This window comes from Apodemus sylvaticus, chromosome 11 (genome assembly GCF_947179515.1).
Source record: "Apodemus sylvaticus chromosome 11, mApoSyl1.1, whole genome shotgun sequence".
Lineage (NCBI taxonomy): Eukaryota > Metazoa > Chordata > Mammalia > Rodentia > Muridae > Apodemus > Apodemus sylvaticus.
In genome coordinates, this window is record NC_067482.1 from 15728942 (window position 1) to 15751124 (window position 22183).

Here is a 22183-nt window from a genome sequence, read left to right on the forward strand (position 1 = left end):
AACTGTAATGTCAAGTCAATAAACAGAACCAGGGTTCTTTTTTTAGATGTCATTCCTGGTGTGTAACTAGCATAAAGTATCTACCTTTAATCATTCTGCAACAAATACCCTCTGGAGAGAGTCAAAATGAACACATGGATGCCAGACATGTAATGATTCAAAATCCTGGGTACATGGATAATGTTATAAGCTAAGGTGATTCACATATGGATCTCTAGGTTAGCATGTGCTAAAGAAGAATTCATAAGAACAACCTATATGTCTGTCACACTTCTTTTTTATTCCTTCCCATCCCTCCTCTCCCTGCCTGCTATTCAACTTCACAGGCCTTGTTGCTTTGAACCTTTGAACTTGCTCCATGCTTGCCCACAGCAAACTCCTTTCATGCTCTACAGACAGACAACCAATCAAAGAAGCCAAACCCCACGTATTAAAGGAGGTGACTCGTGTTTTAATAGTACATTTTGTTAGAAAAGAGAGCCAAAGTTTGGTTTCAGCACTTTTATCATCAGATGCCTCCAGCTGGAACTCAAGCTTCAGGTGGTAGGTCCATCTCTTCAGATATCTGTGGATCCTGGCTTTTACACATTATGCACAATACATATGCATATACACCAAAATGAAAAAGGCTTAAAAAGCCCTCCATTTCACAAATATTTCACAAAATGAACTACTTTATTAAACTGAAGTTGCTTGAGTTGTGTGTGTCTCCAATGATTTTCCCCTACAGCACACTGTGAAGAGAATATGTGAAGTTTCAGGTGTATTAATTGAGCTTAGTTGTTGAGCAGCAGCCTAGTTTGTGTTGGGCTCCATTTTGATGACTGCATCAAGGATGTGTGAAAGAATACTAGGAGTTTATCCTAGGAAAATATTTGTATGTTTGTCTATTTGTCTGTCAGTACTATTCAAAAGGGTGCTTAGAGCCCTTAGTAGTGTTCAATTGTTCTATATAGTACTATTGTCTCTAAAGAAACTGAAACACACACATACACACAAAAGCATACAATCAAACAACCACAAACACAAGCACACACCAAATAAATGAAAACAATAAATTTTGAAATCAAAATTTGACGAAAATCAAAAAGATAGATAAACCCTTAGCCAGACTAACCAGAGTGCACAAAGCCACTACCCATATTATGTGAGAATGTTTTCAGAGCCTTAAGATACAATAGGAATGAAACACAAATCATTTCCATACAGTTTAGTTTCTTTTGCCTCACAGTAGGACAATTGATCCATGTTTGGTATACAAATGTAGGTGCAAGTGTTGAAGAAGGCCTCACAGGTAGTAATCAGGGTTAGAAGTCAAACCCAGAATCTGTTTTATACCCAAGAGACAGTAGCTTTCCTTTAACAGCTCTTAAGATAACACAGTTCGTCTACATGATCCCTAGTAAGTCCTGTGATACTTGCTCTGATGAAATAACCTGAAAGAAGCAGTTTACCTGGTAAAAGGTCTTCTTTGTCTCAAAATTCAAGGGAATACTATTCATTACAGCAAGAAAGTGAGTGGCAAGAGGGAGAAGCAACTTGTCAGGATGGTGGCACAGGTAGAGAGTAGATGGTAGGCCAGGCACTGTCTTTCATATTCAGCTTGAAACCCAGTATATGGGATAACCTCAACATCTCCACATTCAGAGGAGGGCCTAATGTCTCTTCACAACACCATCAGATATGTTTCCTTAATGTATCTACATCACACCAAGGTAACAAACTTACCTCTTATATAAATGTTTCTTTTGCTGTTATTGTTGTTTCATTGTTTTGGTTTTCTATGCAGTAACTCTGGGGAGCTTTGGCTGTCCTGGAACTCTGCAAACCAGGTAATCCTAGAAACCTCCAAGTCTGATGAAGTTGGAGGAAAGGCAATTAATATATCCATGGATTTGATCTCTTGGAGATCTAGCAAGATAGAGAATGTAATCCTCATGGGTGAGAAAAAATATTACACTTTGTAGTATTCCAGTATTCAAACCACCACACATGCAAAATCTAGAAAGTCATTCTACTGAATTCCCATAGAATTCATTCTGAGGCAATTAGAGCCTGTCTAGTTGACAATCTGTTTTGCTAAAACCTTACACCTCCTCCCGATGTCAATCAAAACATCTACTGGTCTACTTCTGGTGTTTGTTTGGTGTGATGGTTAAAAGTGTTGATGGGATTTATAATCTCTGAGGAACTCACCTGACACTGTTTCCTGAAACCTGTGTCTGAACTTTAAAGTTAACTCACTTGAATGGGAGTCGCACAATCTAATGGAATGGACTCCAGGACTGAAGAAAAAAGAGAAATCAAGCTGAGTCACACATTCATTTTCTCTGCTTCCTATTTTGATGCACTGTGGCCAGGCCTCTCTCATTCTTTCATTCCTTTCCCACAATAATGTACTGGAGAGCATCACAAGAACAGTTAGCTAAAGAAACCCCTATCTCTCTTAAATTTTTTCATGTTAATGCTCTGATGACAGCAGTTGTTAAGGATCAGAGCCTGAAGTTTGATAGACATAATAACTTGATGGGGTCCTTCTTTCCCAATAGGCCAATCAAACAAGTTATCCATAAGATTAGGAAAAATGAGTTGACTTAGGATTTGGTGGACAGGTACCCAGAACAACAGTTCTAGTAATATCCATGATTGTCTAGGTAGAAATGCCAAAAGGGAGCACTGACTCCTAATCTCCTGGGAGAACAATCTTGCCTGAGAGCCTTATGAGAAAGGGTGATCAAAACTCAAGTGCAGACACAAATCTCATCTGGTGAAGAGATTTTAGAATCTGAGTGAAATTTTAATGAGTTTAAAATGAATTTTATCTATTTTCCATTATCTTCTTTTTTATTTTTTGTTTTCTTTTTAATATTTTTATTTTCTATATTCTTTGTTTACATTCCAAATGATTTCTGCTTTCCTGGATCCCCCCTCCCCATATGTCCCATAAACCTTCTCTCCATCTATTCTCCAATCACCTCCATCCTTTTTTCTCTGTCCTTATATTCCCCTCCAATGCTAGACCAATCCTTTCCAGGATCAGGACCTTTTCCATACTTCTTCATGGGAGTCATTTGTTATGTGATTTGTGCCTTGGTTATTGAGGGCTTATGGGCAAATTAATATCCACTTATCAGAGATTGCTTTCCTGTGTATTCTTTTGTGACTGAGTTACCTCACTTAGGATGATATTTACCAGATCAAACCATTTGCCTAAAAATTTTGTGAATTCATTGTTTCTAATTGCTGAGTAGTATTCCATTGTGTAAATATACCACAATTTCTGTATCCATTCCTCCTTTGAGGGGCATCTGGGTTCTTTCCAGCTTCTGGCTATTATAAATAAGGCTACTATGAACATAATGGAGCATGTGTCTTTATTGCATGATGGGGAATCCTCTGGGTATATGCCCAGGAGGGGTATAGCACTTCCTCCGGAAGTGTCATGTCCAGTTTTCTGAGGATCCACCAGACTGATTTCCAAAGTGGTTGTACCATCTTACAACCCCAACAGCAGTGGAGGAGTGATCCTCTTTCTCCACATCCTCGCCAATACCTGCTGTCTCCTGAGTTTTTGACCTTAGCCATTCTGACTGGTGTAAGGTGAAATCTCAGGGTTGTTGTGATCTGCATTTCCCTAATGACTAATGATGTTGAGCACTTCTTAAGGTGCCTCTCGGCCATCCGTATTTCTTCAGGTGAAAATTCTTTGTTTAGATCTGTACCCCATTTTTAATAGGTTTATTTGGTTCCCTGGGGTCTAACTTTTTGAGTTCTTTGTATATATTGGATTTTAGCCCTCTATCAGATGTAAGGATGGTGAATATCCTTTCCAGATTTGATGGTTGTGGTTTTGTCCTTTTAACAGTGTACTTTTCCTTACAGAAACTTTGTAATTTTATGAGGTCCCATTTGTCAATTCTTGATCTTAGAGCTTAAGCTATTAGTGATCTGTTCAGGAACTTTTCACCCTTGCCCATGTCCTCTAGGGTCTTCCCCATTTTCTTTTCTATTAGTTTCAGTGTGTCTGGTTTTACATGGAGGTCCTTAATTTACCTGGAGTAAAGTTTAGTACATGGAGATAAGAATGGATCAATTTGCATTCTTCCGCATGTTGACCTCCAATTAAACCAGCACCATTTGTTGAAAAGGCTATCTTTTTTCCACTGAATGTTTTTGACTCCTTTTCGAAGATCAAGTGACAACAGGTGTGTGGGTTCATTTCTAGATCTTCAATTCTATTCCATTGTTCCACTTGTCTGTCACTGTGCCAATACCATGCAGTTTTTAACACTGTTGCTCTGCAGTATTGCTTGAAGTCAGAGATACTGATTCCCCCAGAATTTCTTTTGTTGTTGAGAATAGTTTTAGCTATCCTGGGTTTTTTATTATTCCAGATGAATTTGAGAATTGCTTTTTCTAACTCTGTGAAGAACTGAGTTGGGATTTTGATGGGGATTGCATTGAATCTGTAGATTGCTTTTGGCAAGATGGCCATTTTAACTATATTAATCCTGCCGATCCATGAGCATGGCAGACCTTTCCATTTTCTGAGGTCTACTTCGATTTCCTTCTTCAGAGACCTGAAGTTCTTGTCATATAGATCTTTCACTTGATTGGTTAGAGTCACAACAAGATACTTTATATTGTTTATGGCTATTGTGAAGGGTGTCATTTCCCTAACTTCTTTCTCAGCCTGCTTATCATTTGAGTATAGGAAGGCAACTCTTTGCTTGAGTTGATTTTATAACCAGCCAGTTTGCTGAAGTTGTTTATCAGCTGTAGCAGTTCTCTGGTGTAGGTTTTCGGGCCACTTAAGTAGACTATCATGTCATCTGCAAATAGAGATAATTTGACTTCTTCCTTTCCAATTTGTATCCCCTTGATCTCTTTATGTTGTCTAATTGCTCTAGCTAGAACTTCAAGTACTATATTGAAAAGATATGGAGAGAGAGGACAGCCTTGTCTAGTCCCTGATTTTAGTGGGATTGCTTCAAGTTTCTCTCTGTTTAGTTTGATGTTGGCTACTGGTTTGCTGTATATTGCTTTAACAATGTTTAGGTATGGGCCTTGAATTCCTGTTCTTTCCAAGACTTTTAGCATGAAAGGATGCTGAATTTTGTCAAATGATTTTTCTGCATCTAATGAGATTATCATATGGTTTTTTTTCTTTGAGTTTGTTTATGTAGTGGATAGCATTGATGGATTTCCTTATATTGAACCATCCCTGCATCCCTGGGATCAAGCCTACTTGATCATGGTGGATAATCATTTTGATGTGTTCTTGGATTAGGTTGCCAAGAATTTTATTAAGTATTTTTGCGTCAATATTCATAAGAGAAATTGGCCTGAAGTTCTCTTTCTTTGTTGGATCTTTGGGTGGTTTTGGTATCAGCGTAATGGAGGCTTCATAGAACTAGTTGGGTAGAGTTCCTTCTGTTTCTATTTTGTGGAATAGTTTGTATAGTATTGGTGTTAGGTCTTCAATGAAGGTCTGATAGAATTCTGCACTGAAGCCATCTGGTCCCGTGCTTTTTTTGGTTGGGAGACTTTCTGTGACATTTTTTATTTCTTCTGGTGTTATGGGACTGTTTAGTTGATCTATTTGATCCTGATTGAGTTTTGGTGTCGGATATCTGTCTACAAAACTATCCATTTTCTCCAGATTCTCCAGTTGTGTTGAGTATAGGCTTTTGTAGTAGGATCTAATGATTGTTTGAATTTCCTCAGTTTCTGTTTTTATATCTCCCTTTTCATTTATAAGTTTGTTAATCTGGATACTGTCACTGCTTTCATTGTGTTATGAGGTCTGTCTTGTGACCAATTATATGGTCGATTTTGGAGTAGGTACCAGGAGGTGCTGAGAAAAAGGTATATTCTTTTGCTTTAGAATAGAATGTTATATATATATATATATATATGTTAAATCTAATTCGTCCAAAGCTTTGATTAGTTTCATTGTGTCCCTGTTCAGTTCTGTTTTCCTGATAAGTCCATTGAGGAAAGTGCAGTGTTGAAGTCACCCACAATTACTGTGTTAGGTGTAATGTATGCTTTGAGCTTTAATAAAGTTTCTTTTATGAATGAGGGTGTTCTTGCATTTGGAGCATAGATGTTCAGGATTGAGAGTTCTTCTTGTTGTATTTTTCCTTTGACCATCAAGAAATGTCCCTCAGAGTCTCTTTTGATGACTTTGGGTTGAAAGTCAATTTTATCTGATATTAGAATGGCTAGTCCAGCTTGTTTCCTGAGGCCATTTGCTTGTAAAATTGTCTTCCACACTTTTACTCTAAGGTAGTGTTTGTCTTTGACCCTGAGGTGTGTTTCCTGTATGCAGCAAAATATTTCTGTTTACGTATCCAGTCAGTTAGTCTATGTTTTTTTATTGGGGCATTGAGTCCATTGATGTTAAGAGATATTAAGGAATAGTGATGATTATTTCCTGTCATTTTTGATGTTATTTTTTTAAATTTGATTGGTTAACTTCTTTAGGGTTTGATGAGAGAGGGTTACTATCTTGCTTTTTCCAGGGTGAAGTTTCCCTCCTTGTATTTGTGTTTCCCTCCTATTATCCTTTGTAGGGCTGGGTTTGTGGATAGATATTGGGCAAACTTGGTTTTGTCATGGAATATCTTAGTTTCTCCATCTATGGTGATTGAGAGGCTTGCTGGGTATAGTAGTTTTGGCTGGCATTTGTGTTCTCTTAGAGTCTGCATGAGATCTGAACAAGATCTTCTAGCTTTCATAGTCTCAGATGGAAAGTCTGCTGTGATTCTGATAGGTCTTCCTTTATATGTTACTTGGCCTTTTCTCTTACTGCCTTTAATATTCTTTGTTTGTATAGTACATTTGGTGTTTTGATTATTATGTGATGGGAGGTATTTCTGTTCTGGTCCAGTCTGTTTGGAGTTCTGTAGGCTTCTTGTATATTCATGGGCATCTCTCTCTTTAGGTTAGGGAAGTTTTCTTCCATAATTTTATTGAAGATATTTGCTGGCCCTTTAAGTTGTAAATATTCACTCTCATCTATGCCTATAATCCTTAGGTTTGGTCTTCTCATTATGTCCTGGATTTCCTGGATATTTTGGGTTACAAGCTTTTTGCATTTTGCATTTTCTTTAACTGTTGAGTCCATGTTTTCTATGGTATCTTCAGCATCTGAGATTCTTTCTTCTTTCTCTTGTGTTCTGTTGTTGATATTTGCATCTATGTCCCCTGATTTCTTCCCAAGGTTTTTTATCTCCAAAGTCGTCTCCCTTTGAGTTTTCTTAGTTGTTTCTACTTCTGATTCTAGATCCTGAATGGTTTTGCTTAGCTCCTTCACTTGCTTGCTTGTGTTTTCCTGTAATTCTTTAAAAGATTTTTGTGTTTCCTCTTTCATGACCTCAGCCTGTTGACCAAGTTCTCCTATATTTCTTTAAGTGATTTTTGTGTTTTCTTCTTATTGGCTTTTATATTCTCCTGAATTTCTTTCAATGATTTTTGTGTTTCCCTTGTAAGGGCTTCTAACTTTTGATCCATTTTCTCCTGAATTTCTTTAAATATGTCCTTCATGTGTTCCTGTACCAGCATCATGACCAGTGATTTTAAATCCAAATCTTCTTTTACTGGTGTGATGGGGTATCCAGGACATTCTGTTAAAGGAGAATTGGGTTCAGATGCTGCCATATTGCCTTGATTTCTGTTAGTGACGTTCCTGCGTTTGCCTTTTGCCATCTATTTCTCACTGGTGTTAGTTGGTCTTGTCAATGCTGGACTCACCAGTGCAAGCTGCTTCTTCCCAGGTGGCCTCTGTTGCACACCTGACCTCCTGCACTTCCTGAGGACAGGGTGCTGTGGCCCAGGCTGTTCAGATTCGAAAGGAGACACCTGAAGGCTCCCGCAGGGGCCTGCTGGACTCACCAGAGCACATTGACTCCTCCCAGCCAGCCTCCAGGATGCTCCTCTTGCCTCTTGCAGGACCTGGAGATGTGGCATTGCAGCCCAGGCTGTTCTGGAACCCGAAGCAGAGATCTGAAGGCTCCCACCAGAGGCCTCAGGACTGGAACCTAAGCTCCGGGTGCAAACCAGGTCTCTTGAAATTCCTGGAGACTGAGTGCTGTGGCCCAGACTGTTCAGATCCTGAAGTAGACATCTGAAGGCTCCCACAGGGGCCTGCTGGACTCACCAGAGCACACTGACTCCTCCCAGCTGGCCTCCCAGGTGCCCCTCTGACCTCTTGCAGGACCTAGAGACGTGGAATTGCAGCCCAGGCTGTTCTGGATCTGGAACCTGAGATCTGAGGGCTCCTGCCAGAGGCCTCAGGACTGGAACCTAAGCTCCGTGCTAGAGCAAGCTGTGCGCTCCCAGTTTGCTTCCCTTTTTTGTTTTTCTATATTCATTGTTTACATTCCAAATGCTTTCTCCTTTCCCAGTTTCCCTCTCCCATATGTCCCATTAGTCCTATTCTCTCCAACCATCACCCAAACACCCACTCCCTTTTCTCTGTACTGGTACTCCCCTACAATGCTGGATCAAGCCTTTCCAGGATCAGTGTCCTCTCCTGTACAGAGCCATATAGGGGAGTCATACCATATGGTAGGAACTTGACATTAGGCAAGGACAATCCCTGGCTTCTGGCAGGAATCTTACTTTAGGACAGTAGGGAATTAGGTTACAGCAGGAAATTTTATCCTAGGGTGGAGAAGCTTAGAGTGAAGGTTAAGCTCATTGTTCCTCCAGGGTAATAAATTCCTAAATCAAGCAGGTGACCCACCCAGCTCCAGAGCAGTCGAGACAAGGACAACCAGGAGAAGCTAGACAACTTCCACAGGAAGTCAGCCTAGAGTGGGGGGGGGGGGGCAGGCGGGGGCTTGCCGAAACTGTTAAAAGATCTGACCCCCATTAATATTGGGGCCTCAATCAGTAAAATATTGTCCTGGCCTTCTTTCTTTTCGCCCCTTCCCCATCTATCCCTCAGCTTCTGTTCCAGCAACCCAGTTCTTAATATCTGCAGGCAGCTATGGAATACAACACTCTCCTTCCTTCTTCATGGGAATCATTTGTTATGCTAACTGTGTCTTCAGTATTCAGAGCTTCTGGGCTAATTAATATCCACTTCTCAGTGATTGCATTCCATGTGCGTTCTTTTGTGATTGGGTTACCTCACTTAGGATGATATTTTCCAGTTCCAAACATTTGCCTAAAAATTTCATGAATTCATTGTTTTTAATTGCTGTGTAATATTCCATTGTGTAAATATACCACAATATCTGTATCCAGTACTCCATTGAGGAATATCTGGGTTCTTTCCAGCTTCTGGCTACTATAAATAAGGCTGCAATGAACATGGTGGATTTTTGGTTGGGAGACTTTCTGTGACCTTTTTTATTTCTTCTGGTGTTATGGGACTGTTTAGTTGATCTATTTGATCATGATTGAGTTTGGTGTCGGATATCTGTCTACGAAACTATCCATTTTCTCCAGATTCTCCAGTTGTGTTGAGTATAGGCTTTTGTAGTAGGATCTAATGATTGTTTGAATTTCCTCAGTTTCTGTTTCTATATCTCCCTTTTCATTTCTAAGTTTGTTAATCTGGATACTGTCTCTGTGCCCTTTGGTTAGTCTGGCTAAGGGTTTATCTATCTTGTTGATTTTCTCAAAGAACCAGCTCCTGGTTTTGTTGATTCTTTGTATGGTTCTCTTTGTTTCTACTTGATTGATTTCGGCCCTGAGTTTGATGATTTCCTGCCTTCTACTACTCCTGGGTGAAATAGCTTCTTTTTGTTCCGGGGTTTTCAGGTGTGTCATTAAGCTGTTAGGGTATGCTCTCTCCATTTTCTTTTTGGAGGCACTCGGGGCTATGAGTTTTCCTCTTAGCACTGCTTTCATTGTGTCCCATAGATTTGGGTATGTTGTATCTTCATTTGAATTAAGTTCTAAAAAGTCTTTAATTTCTTTCTTTATTTCTTCCTTGACCAAGGTATCATTGAGTAGAATATTGTTCAGTTTCCACGTGTATGTGGGTTTTCTGTTGTATTTGTTGCTATTGAAGACCACTTTAACTCCATAGTGATGTGATAGGGGGCATGGTATTAGGTTGATCTTCTTATATTTGTTGAGGTCTGTCTTGTGACCAATTATATGGTCGATTTTGGAGAAGGTACCATGAGGTGCTGAGAAAAAAGTATATTATTTTGCTTTAGGATAGAATGTTATATATATATACATACATATATATATATCTGTTAAATCTAATTCATCCAAAGCTTCAATTGGTTTCATTGTGTCCCTGTTCAGTTTCTGTTTTCCTGATCGGTCCATTGAGGAAAGTGCAGTGTTGAAGTCACCCACAATTATTGTGTTAGGTGCAATGTGTGCTTTGAGCTTTAATAAAGTTTCTTTTATGAATGAGGGTGCCCTTGCATTTGGAGCATAGATGTTCAGGATTGAGAGTTCTTCTTGTATATTTCCTTTGACCAGCAAGAAGTGTCCCTCAGAGTCTCTTTTGATGACTTTGGGTTGAAAGTCAATTTTATCTGATATTAGAATGGCTACTCCAGCTTGTTTCCTGAGACCATTTGCTTGTAAATTTTTCTTCCAGCCTTTTACTCTAAGGTAGTTTTTGTCTTTGACCCTGAGGTGTGTTTCCTGTATGCAGCAAAATGTAGGGTCCTGTTTACGTATACAGTCAAGTCTATGTCTTTTTATTGGTGCATTGAGTCCATTGATGTTAAGGGATATTAAGGAATAGTGATTATTACTTCCTGTCATTTTTGATGTTATTTTTAAATTTGATTGGTTAACTTCTTTTTGGTTTGATGAGAGAGGGTTACTATCTTGCTTTTTCCAGGGTGAAGTTTCCCTCCTTGTATTTGTGTTTCCCTCCTATTATCCTTTGTAGGGCTGGGTTTGTGGATAGATATTGGGTAAACTTGGTTTTGTCATGGAATATCTTAGTTTCTCCATCTATGGTGATTGAGAGGTTTGCTGGGTATAGTAGTTTTGGCTGGCATTTGTGTTCTCTTAGAGTCTGCATGAGATCTGACCAAGATCTTCTAGCTTTCATAGTCACAGGTGGAAAGTCTGCTGTGATTCTGATAGGTCTTCCTTTATATGTTACTTGGCCTTTTTCTCTTACTGCCTTTAATATTCTTTCTTTGTATAGTACATTTGGTGTTTTGATTATTATGTGATGGGAGGTATTTCTGTTCTGGTCCAGTCTGTTTGGAGTTCTGTAGGCTTCTTGTATATTCATGGGCATCTCTCTCTTTAGGTTACATAGTTTTCTTCCATAATTTTATTGAAGATATTTGATGGCCCTTTAAGTTGTAAATATTCACTCTCATCTATGCCTATAATCCTTAGGTTTGGTCTTCTCATTATGTCCTGGATTTCCTGGATATTTTGGGTTACAAGCTTTTTGCATTTGGCATTTTCATTAACTGTTGAGTCCATGTTTTCTATGGTATCTTCAGCATCTTCAGATATTCTTTCTTCTATCTCTTGTATTCTGTTGTTGATATTTTCATCTATGTCCCCGGATTTCTTCCCAAGGTTTTCTATCTCCAAAGTTGTCTCCCTTTGAGTTTTCTTAGTTGTTTCTACTTCTGATTTTAGATCCTGGATGATTTTGCTTAGCTCCTTCACTTGCTTGTTTGTGCTTTCCTGTAATTCTTTAAAAGATTTTTGTGTTTCCTCTTTCATGACCTCAGCCTGTTGACCAAAGTTTTCCTGTATTTCTTTAAGTGATTTGGCTTTTATATTCTCCTGAGTTTCTTTAAATGATTTTTGTGTTTCTCTTGTAAGTCTTCTAACTTTTGATCCATTTTCTCCTGAATTTCTTTAAGTATGTCCTTCATGTGTTCCTGTACCAGCATCATGACCAGTGATTTTATTTTTTTAATTTATTGATATATTTATTTACATTTCAAATGATTTCCCCTTTTCTGGACCCCCACTCAGTGAAAGTCCCATCAGTCCCCTTCCCTCGCCCTGTTTTCCCACCCAACCCTTCCCACTTCCCTGTTCTGATTTTGCTCTATACTGCTTCACTGAGTCTTTCCAGAACAAGGGGCCACTACTCCGTTCTTCTTGTACCTCATTTGATGTGTGGATTATGTTTTGGGTATTCCAGTTCTCTAGGTTAATATCCACTTATTAGTGAGTGCATACCATGATTCATCTTTTGAGTCTGGGTTACCTCAATTAGTATGATGTTCTCCAGCTCCATCCATTTGCCTAAGAATTTCATGAATTCATTGTTTCTAATGGCTGAATAGTACTCCATTGTGTATATATACCACATTTTTTTGCATCCACTCTTCTGTTGAGGGATACCTAGGTTCTTTCCAACTTCTAGAAATTATAAATAGGACTGCTGGGAACATAGTGGAACATGTATTCTTATTACATGCTGGGGAATCTTTTGGGTATATGCGAGGAGTGGTGTAGCAGGATCTTCTGGAAGTGAGGTGCCCAGTTTTTGGAGGAACCGCCAGACTGATTTCCAGAGTGGTTGTACCAATTTGCAACCCCACCAGCAGAGGAGGAGTGTTCCTCTTTCTCCACATCCTTGCCAACACCTGCTGTCTCCTGAATTTTTAATCTTAGCCATTCTGGCTGGTGTAAGGTGAAATCTCAGGGTTATTTTGATTTGCATTTCCCTAATGACTAATGAAGTTGAGCATTTTTTAAGATGTTTCTCCGACATCCGAAGTTCTTCAGGTGAGAATTCTTTGTTTAACTCTGTATCCCATTTTTTAGTAGGGATCTTTGGTTTTCTGGAGTCTAACTTCTTGAGTTCTTTATATATATATATTGGATATTAGCCCTCTATCTGATGTAGGATTGGTGAAGATCTTTTCCCAATTTGTTGGTTGCCGATTTGTCCTTTTGATGGTGTCCTTTGCCTTACAGAAACTTTGTAATTTTATGAGGTCCCATTTGTCAATTATTGATCTTAGAGCATATGATATTGGTCTTCTGTTCAGAAACTTTCTCCCTGTACCAATATCCTCAAGGGACTTCCCCAGTTTCTTTTCTATTAGCTTCAGAGTGGCTGGCTTTATGTGGAGGTCCTTGATTCATTTGGATTTGAGCTTAGTACAAGGAGACAAGGATGGATCAATTCGCATTCTTCTGCATGCTGACCTCCAGTTGAACCAGCACCATTTGTTGAAAAGGCTATCTTTTTTCCATTGGATGTTTTCAGCCCCTTTGTCGAGGATCAAGTGGCCATAGGTGTGTGGGTTCATTTCTGGATCTTCAATCCTGTTCCATTGATCTGTCTGAATGACACTGTACCAATACCATGCAGTTTTTAACACTATTGCTCTGTAGTATTGCTTGAGGTCAGGGATACTGATTCCCCCAGACTTTCTTTTGTTGCTGAGAATAGTTTTACCTATCCTGGGTTTTTTGTTATTCCAGATGAATTTGAGAATTGCTCTTTCTAACTCTGTGAAGAATTGAGGTGGGATTTTGATGGGTATTGCATTGAATCTGTATATTGCTTTTGGCAAAATGGCCATTTTAACTATATTGATCCTGCCGATCCATGAGCATGGGAGGTTTTCCCATTTTTTGAGGTCTTTTTCTATTTCCTTCTTCAGAGTCTTGAAGTTCTTGTCATACAGATCTTTCACATGTTTGGTAAGAGTAACCCCAAGGTACTTTATACTGTTTGTGGCTATTGTGAAGGGGGTCATTTCCCTAATTTCTTTCTCAGCCTGCTTATCCTTTGAGTATAGGAAGGCCACTGATTTGCTTGAGTTGATTTTATAATCTGCTACTTTGCTGAAGTTGTTTATCAGCTGTAGGAGTTCTCTAGTGGAGTTTTTTGAGTCACTTAGGTAGACTATCATGTCATTTGCAAATAATGATAGCTTGACTTCTTCCTTTCCAATTTGTATCCCTTTGACCTCCTTATGTTGTCTAATTGCCCGAGCTAGTACCTCAAGTACAATATTGAAAAGATAAGGAGAAAGGGGGCAGCCCTGTCTAGTCCCTGATTTTAGTGGGATTGCTTCAAGTTTCTCTCCATTTAGTTTGATGCTGGCTACCGGTTTGCTATATATTGCTTTTACTATGTTTAGGTATGGGCCTTGAATTCCTGTTCTTTTCAAGACTTTAAGCATGAAAGGATGCTGAATTTTGTCAAATGCTTTTTCAGCATCCAATGAAATGACCATGTGGTTTTGTTCTTTGAGTTTGTTTATGTAGGGGATTGCAATGATGGATTTCTGTATATTGAACCAACCCTGCATCCCTGGGATAAAGCCTACTTGATCATGATGGATGATCGTTTTGATGTGTTCTTGGATTCGGTTGACAAGAATTGTATTGAGTATTTTTGCATTGATGTTCATAAGGGAGATTGGTCTGAAGTTTTCTTTCTTTGTTGGATCTTTGTATGGTTTTGGTATCAGCGTAATTGTGGCTTCGTAGAATGAATTGGGTAGGGTTCCTTCTGTTTCTATTTTGTGGGATAGTTTGAAGAGTATTGGTGTTAGGTCTTCTTTGAAGGTCTGATAGAATTCTGCACTGAAACCATCTGGTCCTGTGCTTTTTTGGTTGGAAGACTTTCTATGATCCCTTCTATTTCTTTAGAGGTTATGGGACTGTTTAGATGATATATTTGGTCCTGATTTAATTTTGGTATTTGCTATCTGTCTATTGACCATTTCCTCCAGATTCTCCAGTTGTGTTGAGTATAGGGTTTTGTAGTAGGATCTGATGATTTTTTGGATTTCCTCAGTTTCTGTTGTAATATCTCCCTTTTCATTTCTAATTTTGTTAACTTGGATACTTTCTCTGTGCCCTTTGGTCAGTCTGGCTAAGGGTTTATCTATCTTGTTGATTTTCTCAAAGAACCAGCTCCTGGACTCATTGATTCTTTGTATGGTTCTCTTTGTTTCCACTTGATTGATTTCAGCCCTGAGTTTGATGATTTCCTGTCTTCTACTCCTCCTGGGTGAAATAGCTTCGTTTTTTTCCAGGGCTTTCAGGTGTGTCATTAAGCTGCTAGTATATGCTCTCTCCATTTTCTTTTTGGAGGCACTCAGGGCTATGTGTTTTCCTCTTAGCACTGCTTTCATTGTGTCCCAAAGATTTGGGTATGTTGTGCCTTCATTTTCATTAAATTCTAAAAAGTCTCTGATTTCTTTCTTTATTTCTTCTTTGGCCAAGGTGTCATTGAGTAGAGTATTGTTCAGCCTCCATGTGTATGTGGGATGTCTATTGTTTTTGTTGCTATTGAAAACCACTCTTACACCATAGTGATCTGATAGGAGGCATGGGATTAGTTCAATTTTCTTGTATTTGTTGAGGTCTGTTTTGTGACCAATTATATGGTTGATTTTGGAGAAGGTACCAGGAGGTGCTGAGAAAAAGGTATATTCTTATGCTTAAGGGTGAAATGTTCTATAAATATCAGTGAAATCCAATTGGTCCAAAGCTTCAATTAGTTTTACTGTGTCCCTGCTTAGTTTCTGTTTTCCTGATCGGTCCATTGAGGAGAGTGGAGTGTTGAAGTCCCCCACAATTATTGTGTTAGGTGCAATGTGTGCTTTGAGCTTTAGTAAAGTTTCTTTTACGAATGAGGGTGCCCTTCCATTTGGAGCATAGATGTTCAGAATTGAAAGTTCTTCTTGGTGGATTTTTCCTTTGACCAGCAAGAAGGGTCCCTCAGTGTCTCTTTTGATGACTTTAGGTTGAAAGTCAATTTTATCTGATATTAGAATGGCTACTCCAGCTCGTTTCCCAAGACCATTGGCTTGTAAAATTGTCTTCCAGCCTTTTACTCTAAGGTAGTTTTTCTCTTTGACATTTAGGTGTATTTCCTGTATGCAGCAAAATGTAGGGTCCTGTTTACGTACACAGTCTGTTAGCCTATGTCTTTTTATTGGGGAATTGAGTCCATTGATGTTAAGAGATATTAAGGAATAGAGATTATTACTTCCTGTCATTTTTGATGTTATTTTTATATTTGAGTGATTATCTTCTTTTGGGTTTGATAAAGAAAGGTTACTATCTTACTTTTTCCAGGGTGTAGTTTCCCTCCTTGTATTGGCGTTTTCCTCCTATTATTCTTTGTAGAGCTGGGTTTGTGGAAAGATAATGTGTAAATTTGGTTTTGTCATGGAATGTCTTGTTTTCTCCATCTATTGTGATTGAGAGTTTTGCTGGGTATAGTAGTCTTGGCTGACATTTGTGTTCTCTTAGAGTCTGCATGAGATCTGCCCAGGATCTTCTAGCTTTCATGGTCTCTGGTGAGAAGTCTGGTGTGATTCTGATAGGTCTTCCTTTATATGTTACTTGGCCTTTTTCTCTTACTGCCTTTAATATTCTTTCTTTGTTTAGTGCATTTGGGGTTTTAATTATTATGTGGCGAGAGGTATTTCTGCTCAGATCCAGTCTGTTTGGAGTTCTGTAGGCTTCTTGTATATTCATAGGCAACTCTCTCTTTAATTTGGGAAAGTTTTCCTCCATAATTTTGTTAAAGATATTTGCTGGCCCTTTCAGTTGTAAATCTTCACTCTCATCTATACCTATAATCCTTAGGTTTGGTCTTCTCATTGTATCCTGGATTTCCTGGATGTTCTGGGATACAAGCTTTTTGCGTTTTGCATTTTCTTTGACTGTTGAGTCAATGGTTTCTATGGTATCTTCGGCATCTGAAATTCTTTCTTCCATCTCTTCTATTCTGTTGTTTATATTTGCATCTATGGCCCCTGATTTCTTCTCAAGGTTTTCTATCTCCAAAGTTGTCTCCCTTTGTGATTTCTTAGTTGTTTCTACTTCTGTTTTTAGATCCAGGATGGTTTTGCTCAGTTCCATCATTTGTTTGTTTGTGTTTTCCTGTAATTCTTTAAGAGATTTTTGTGTTTCCTCTTTCATGACTTTTGCCTCTTGACTCAAGTTCACCGGCATTTCTTTAAGTTTTTGGGTTCTTTTTGTTTTGTTTTGTTTTGTTTTGTTTTGTTTTGTTTTGTTTTGTTTTGTTTTGTTTGCGTTTCTTCTTTATTGACTTCTATCTCTTGAGCCTTATTCTCCTGCATTTCTTTAAGTGATTTTTCTATTTCCATTATACGGGTTTCTAGCTTATTCATGTTCCCCTGTATTTCTTTAAGAGATTCATTTATGTCCTTTTTGTGTTCTTCTAGCAGCATCATGATCAGTGATTTTAAATCCAAATCTTGTTTCTCTGGTGTGTTGGCATAACCAGGACTTGCTGATGTTGGAGAGTTTGGTTCAGATGCTGCCATATTGCCTAGATTTCTGTTAGTAGCGTTCCTGTGTTTGCCCTTTGCCATCTTGTTCTCTGGAGTTAGTTGGTCTTGTCCCTGGCTGGTGTTTGGGCCTCCTGAGGGGCTCTGGGGCTATTACTGCAACACTATAAGGCTGGGTTTCCCCTGTAGCAGATTGCTGATGTGCTGTCCTCCTCTTGGTGCCCTTGCAGCTCTAGTGTGCTTTGCCCCAGATTGTGTCTGTGAACCAGATAGAGCCCATTTTTACCTTCAGGGATTGCTGATGGTGTATGCTGCTGGGACATTTTCCTCGTGCTGATCACTCTGCTGGGCAGCCTATCTCCAAACCGGGTGGGTGCACACAAGGCTAGCCTGGCTGCTCAGGCCCTGGGTCCAGGTAAAAGCCTGGGAGGCCAAGGTCTGAGCAAAGTTCTCCTTGGGCTATGACTGTTAATTGGGTCTGTCAGGTGGCCAGGATTGCAGGAGTGTGTGCTCATGCTCCCTGAAAGTGCCAGGAGAGTCTGCTGGGATAACAACCTCCTGGGCGGGTTGAAACACAGATGGCCCACTAAGCTGCCCAGTTCTTGGGGTCAGTCCGGGGCCTGTTGGGGCCTAGACCCCTGCTTTGTTAGCCTCAGGCTATGCCTGTTACCAGCTTTGCCTGCTAGAGCTCTCTGGCGTCCTGTAGGCAAAATGGCGGCGCATGCGCCAGCCAGGGCAAAAAAAACCTCCTGGCTGGGTTTGGACCCCGATGGCCCCCAGAACAGCCCAGGGCCTGGGTGCAGGCCAACGCCCATCGGGTTTAGACACCCGCAATGTTGGCCTCGGGTTATGTTTGTGTACCTCAGTCTGTCCGATCTCTCTGGAGTCCGAAACCAAGATGGAGGTGAGTCTCTCCTGACTGGCAGGAGGCAGAGTTCTGAAGTGGCTTCTGTGCGGTGAAAGGCACAGCCGGGCTGCAAGCAGCTGCGGATTTATGGTGCCTATAACCAGTGATTTTAAATCCAAATCTTCTTTTACTGGTGTGATGGTGTATCCAGTACATGCTGTTAAAGGAAAATTGGGGTCAGATGCTGCCATATTGCCTTGATTTCTGTTAGTGACGTTCCTGTGTTTGCCTTTTACCATCTAGTTCTCACTTCTATTAGTTGGTCTTGTCAATGCTGGACTCACCAGTGCAAGCTGCCTCTTCCCACGTGGCCTCTGGTGCACACCTGACCTCTTGCACTGCCTGAGGACAGGGAGCTGTGGCCCAGGCTGTTCAGATCCAGAAGCAGACACCTGAAGGCTCCCGCAGGGGCCTGCTGGACTCACCAGAACACACTGACTCCTCCCAGCCAACCTCCCGGATGCCCCTCTTGCCTATTGCAGAACCTGGAGATGTGGCGTTGTAGCCCAGGCTGTTCTGGATCCTGAAGCAGAGATCTGAAGTCTCCCACCAGAGGCTTCAGGACTGGAACCTAAGCTCCGTGCTGGAGCAAGCTGTGCGCTCCCAGTCTGCTTCCCTTTTTTGTTTTTCTATATTCATTGTTTACATCCCAAATGTGTTCCCCTTTCCCAGTTTTCCCAGTTTCCCTCTCCCCATATGTCCCATTAGTCCTATTCTCTCCACCCATTATCCAATCACCCCTCACTTTTCTCTGTACTGGTACTCCCCTACAATGCTGGATCAAACCTTTCCAAGATCAGTGCCCTCTCCTGTACAGATCCATATAGGGGAGCCGCACCATATGGTAGGAACTTGACATTAGGCAAGGACAATCCCTGGCTTCTGGCAGGAATCTTATGTTAGGACAGTAGGGAATTAGGTTACAGCAGGAACTTTATTCTAGGGTGGAGAAGCTTAGAGTGAAGGTTAAGCTCATTGTTCCTCCAGGGTTATGAATTCCTGAATCAAGCAAGTGACCCACCCAGCTCCAAAGCAGGCGAGACAAGGACTTCCAGGAGAAGCTAGATGACTTCCACGGGAACTCAGCCTAGAGTCTGGGGGCAAGGGCTTGCCGGAACTGTTAAAAGATCTGATCGCCATTAATGTTGGGGCCTCAATCAGTAAAATATTGTCCTGGCCTTCTTTCTTTTCGCCCCTTCCCCATCTATCCCTCAGCTTCTGTTCGAGCAACCCAGTTCTTAATATCTGCAGGCAGCTATGGAATACAACACTCTCCTTCCTTCTTCATGGGAATCATTTGTTATGCTAATTGTGTCTTCAGTATTCAGAGCTTCTGGGCTAATTAATATCCACTTCTCAGTGGTTGAATTCCATGTGCATTCTTTTGTGATTGGGTTACCTCACTTAGGATGATATTTTCCAGTTCCAAACATTTGCCTAAAAATTTCATGAATTCATTGTTTTTAATTGCTGTGTTGTATTCCATTGTGTAAATATACCACAATATCTGTATCCAGTCCTCCATTGAGGAACATCTGGGTTCTTTCCAGCTTCTGGATATTATAAATAAGGCTGCAATGAACATGGTGGAGCATGTGTCCTTAGTGCATGCTAGGGAATCCACTGTTTATATGCCCAGCTGTGGTATAGCTGTGTCCTCAGGAAGTGCCATTCCCAGTTGTCAGAGGAGACATCACAGTGATTTCCAGCATTATTGTACCATCTTACAATCCTACTAGCTGTGAAGTAGTGTTCCTCTTTCTCTGCATCATTGCCAACACCTGCAGCCTCCTGAAATTTTAACCTTAGCCATTCTGACTCGTGTGAGGTGAAATATCAGGGTTGCTTTGATTTGCATTTCCCTAATGACCAATGATGTTGAACATTTCTTAAGGTACTTCTTGGCCATCCTAATTTCTTCAGGTAAAAATTCCTTATTTAGCTCTGTACCCCATTTTTAGTAGGGTTATTTGGTTCCCTGGGGTCTAACTTCTTGAGTTCTTTGTATATATTGGATATTAGCTCTCTGTCTGATGGAGGGTTAGTGAAGATCTTTTCCCAGTTTTTTGGTTGCCATTTTGTCCTTTTGATGGTGTCCTTTGCCTTACAGAAGCTTTGTAATTTTATGAAGTCCCATTTGTCAATTCTTGATCTTAGAGCATAAGCTATGGGTGTTCAGTTTAGGAACTTTTCCCCTGTGCCCATGTCCTCAAGGGTCTTCTCCAGTTTCTTTTCTATTGTTTTCAATGTGTCTTGTTTCATGTGGAGGTCCTTGATCCACATGGAGTTGAGTGTAGTACAAGGAGATAAGAATGGATCAATTTGCATTCTTCTCCATGCTGACCTCCAATTCAACCAGCACCAATTGTTGAAAAGGCTATCTTTTTTTCCACTGGATGTTTTCCACTCCTTTGTCAAAGATCAAGTGACCATAGATGTGTGGGTTTATTTCTGGGTCTTGAACCTTATTCCATTGGTCCACTTGCCAGTCACTGTACCAATTATTGTCCATTTTCTTAAGCCCATCTATTAAGTAAGTGGTTCTCAATTTCTGAAGGAGGACTCCTTTTGAGTATCATATTAGATATCCTGTATATCAGACATTTATATTACAGCTCACAACCCAAGCAAATTACAGTTAAAAACTAACAATGAAATAACTTTGTAGTGGGGGTCCACACAACAATTGGAAGTTCATTGAAAGGTAGCAATATTAAGAAATTTGAGACCCATTTTCATCCTTGCCTTGATAGTCATAGGGAAGAAGATTCTGTCTTGAGAGCCCAGGTCAGGAAGGTGAGAAGAGTGTCTGTGCTACAGTCTGCATCACAGCTCTGGGAAAGATGAAGAGCATGAGATACACCAGATTCTGGGACTGAAATAGGTCACAGAAATTGAAATCATAGGGAAGGAAAATGATTGTTCAATAACACAACTTGGTTATATTTAGGGTATTGTTGTATTCCGTTGCTGCCTGCAGCTATTATGAACTGGGTTGCTGGAACAGAAACTGAGGGATAGATGGGGAAGCGGCGAAAAGAAAGAAGGCCAGGACAATATTTTACTTATCTAGGACAAAACTTTAATGGCGGTCGGACATTTTAACAATTTGGCCAAGGCCTTCCCCCCAGACTGCAGGCTGACTTCCCGTGGAAGTTGTCTAGCTTCTCCTGGAGGTCCTTGTCTTGACTGCTCTGGCAGCTGGGTGGGTCACCTGCTTAATTCAGGAATTCATAGACCTGGAGGAAACATGAGCTTAAACTTCACTCTGAGCTTCTCCACCCTAGGATAAAAATTCCTGCTGTAACCTACTTCCCTATTTTGCCCTAAAGTCAGATTCCTGCCTGAAGCCAGTGATTGTCCTTGGCCAATGTCAAGTTCCTACCATGTGGTATAAGTCCCCAATATGGCTCACTACATCCCTTCCCTTTTTGATTAGTTAAAAATGAGGAGGTAGAAAACAAGTGGATAAACATCCTTCATAAGAAGGCGGGCCTTAAGCAGGAGGGGAAGCATTGAACTCAATTTCTCTTAAATATTGCATAACGTCTTTTTTAAAGGAGAGGTAATAGACTCCCTTATTATTTTAAGGACAGCCTCTCGATGTTAACCCCTATGCAATTAGGTGTACTTCCTGGGGACTCAAAAGCAGAAATTCACCTCCCCATGTGGTGCCTTCCCTTGCACCTCTCACTGGTACCTATGTTTGTTCATAAACAAACACACATAGATCTGAGTTCTATGTGGCTCCCTTTTTGGAGATCAACTTGTGTAAGTTTTGAAGCCAGGGGGTCTGCAAGTGTCTTCAACAGACTTGCAATCCTTCCATCCAGGTGAGCCTGGGTGGAGACACCCAGTCTGCTTAACAAACAAGGTCAAGAGTTAAAGGTGGGACAGGATTAACTTGTCCCAGAAGTATCCAATTCAGTTGCAAATTAGCAATTTAAAGGACACAAAGCCTGGCCTCTGGGGTGGAAGAGGTAACCTGTGTGTAACAAGAGATAAGCTGTTACTTCTCAGGAAAAGTGGAGACTGTATTTTAAATTAACACAGCTGGCTGAACATTGCT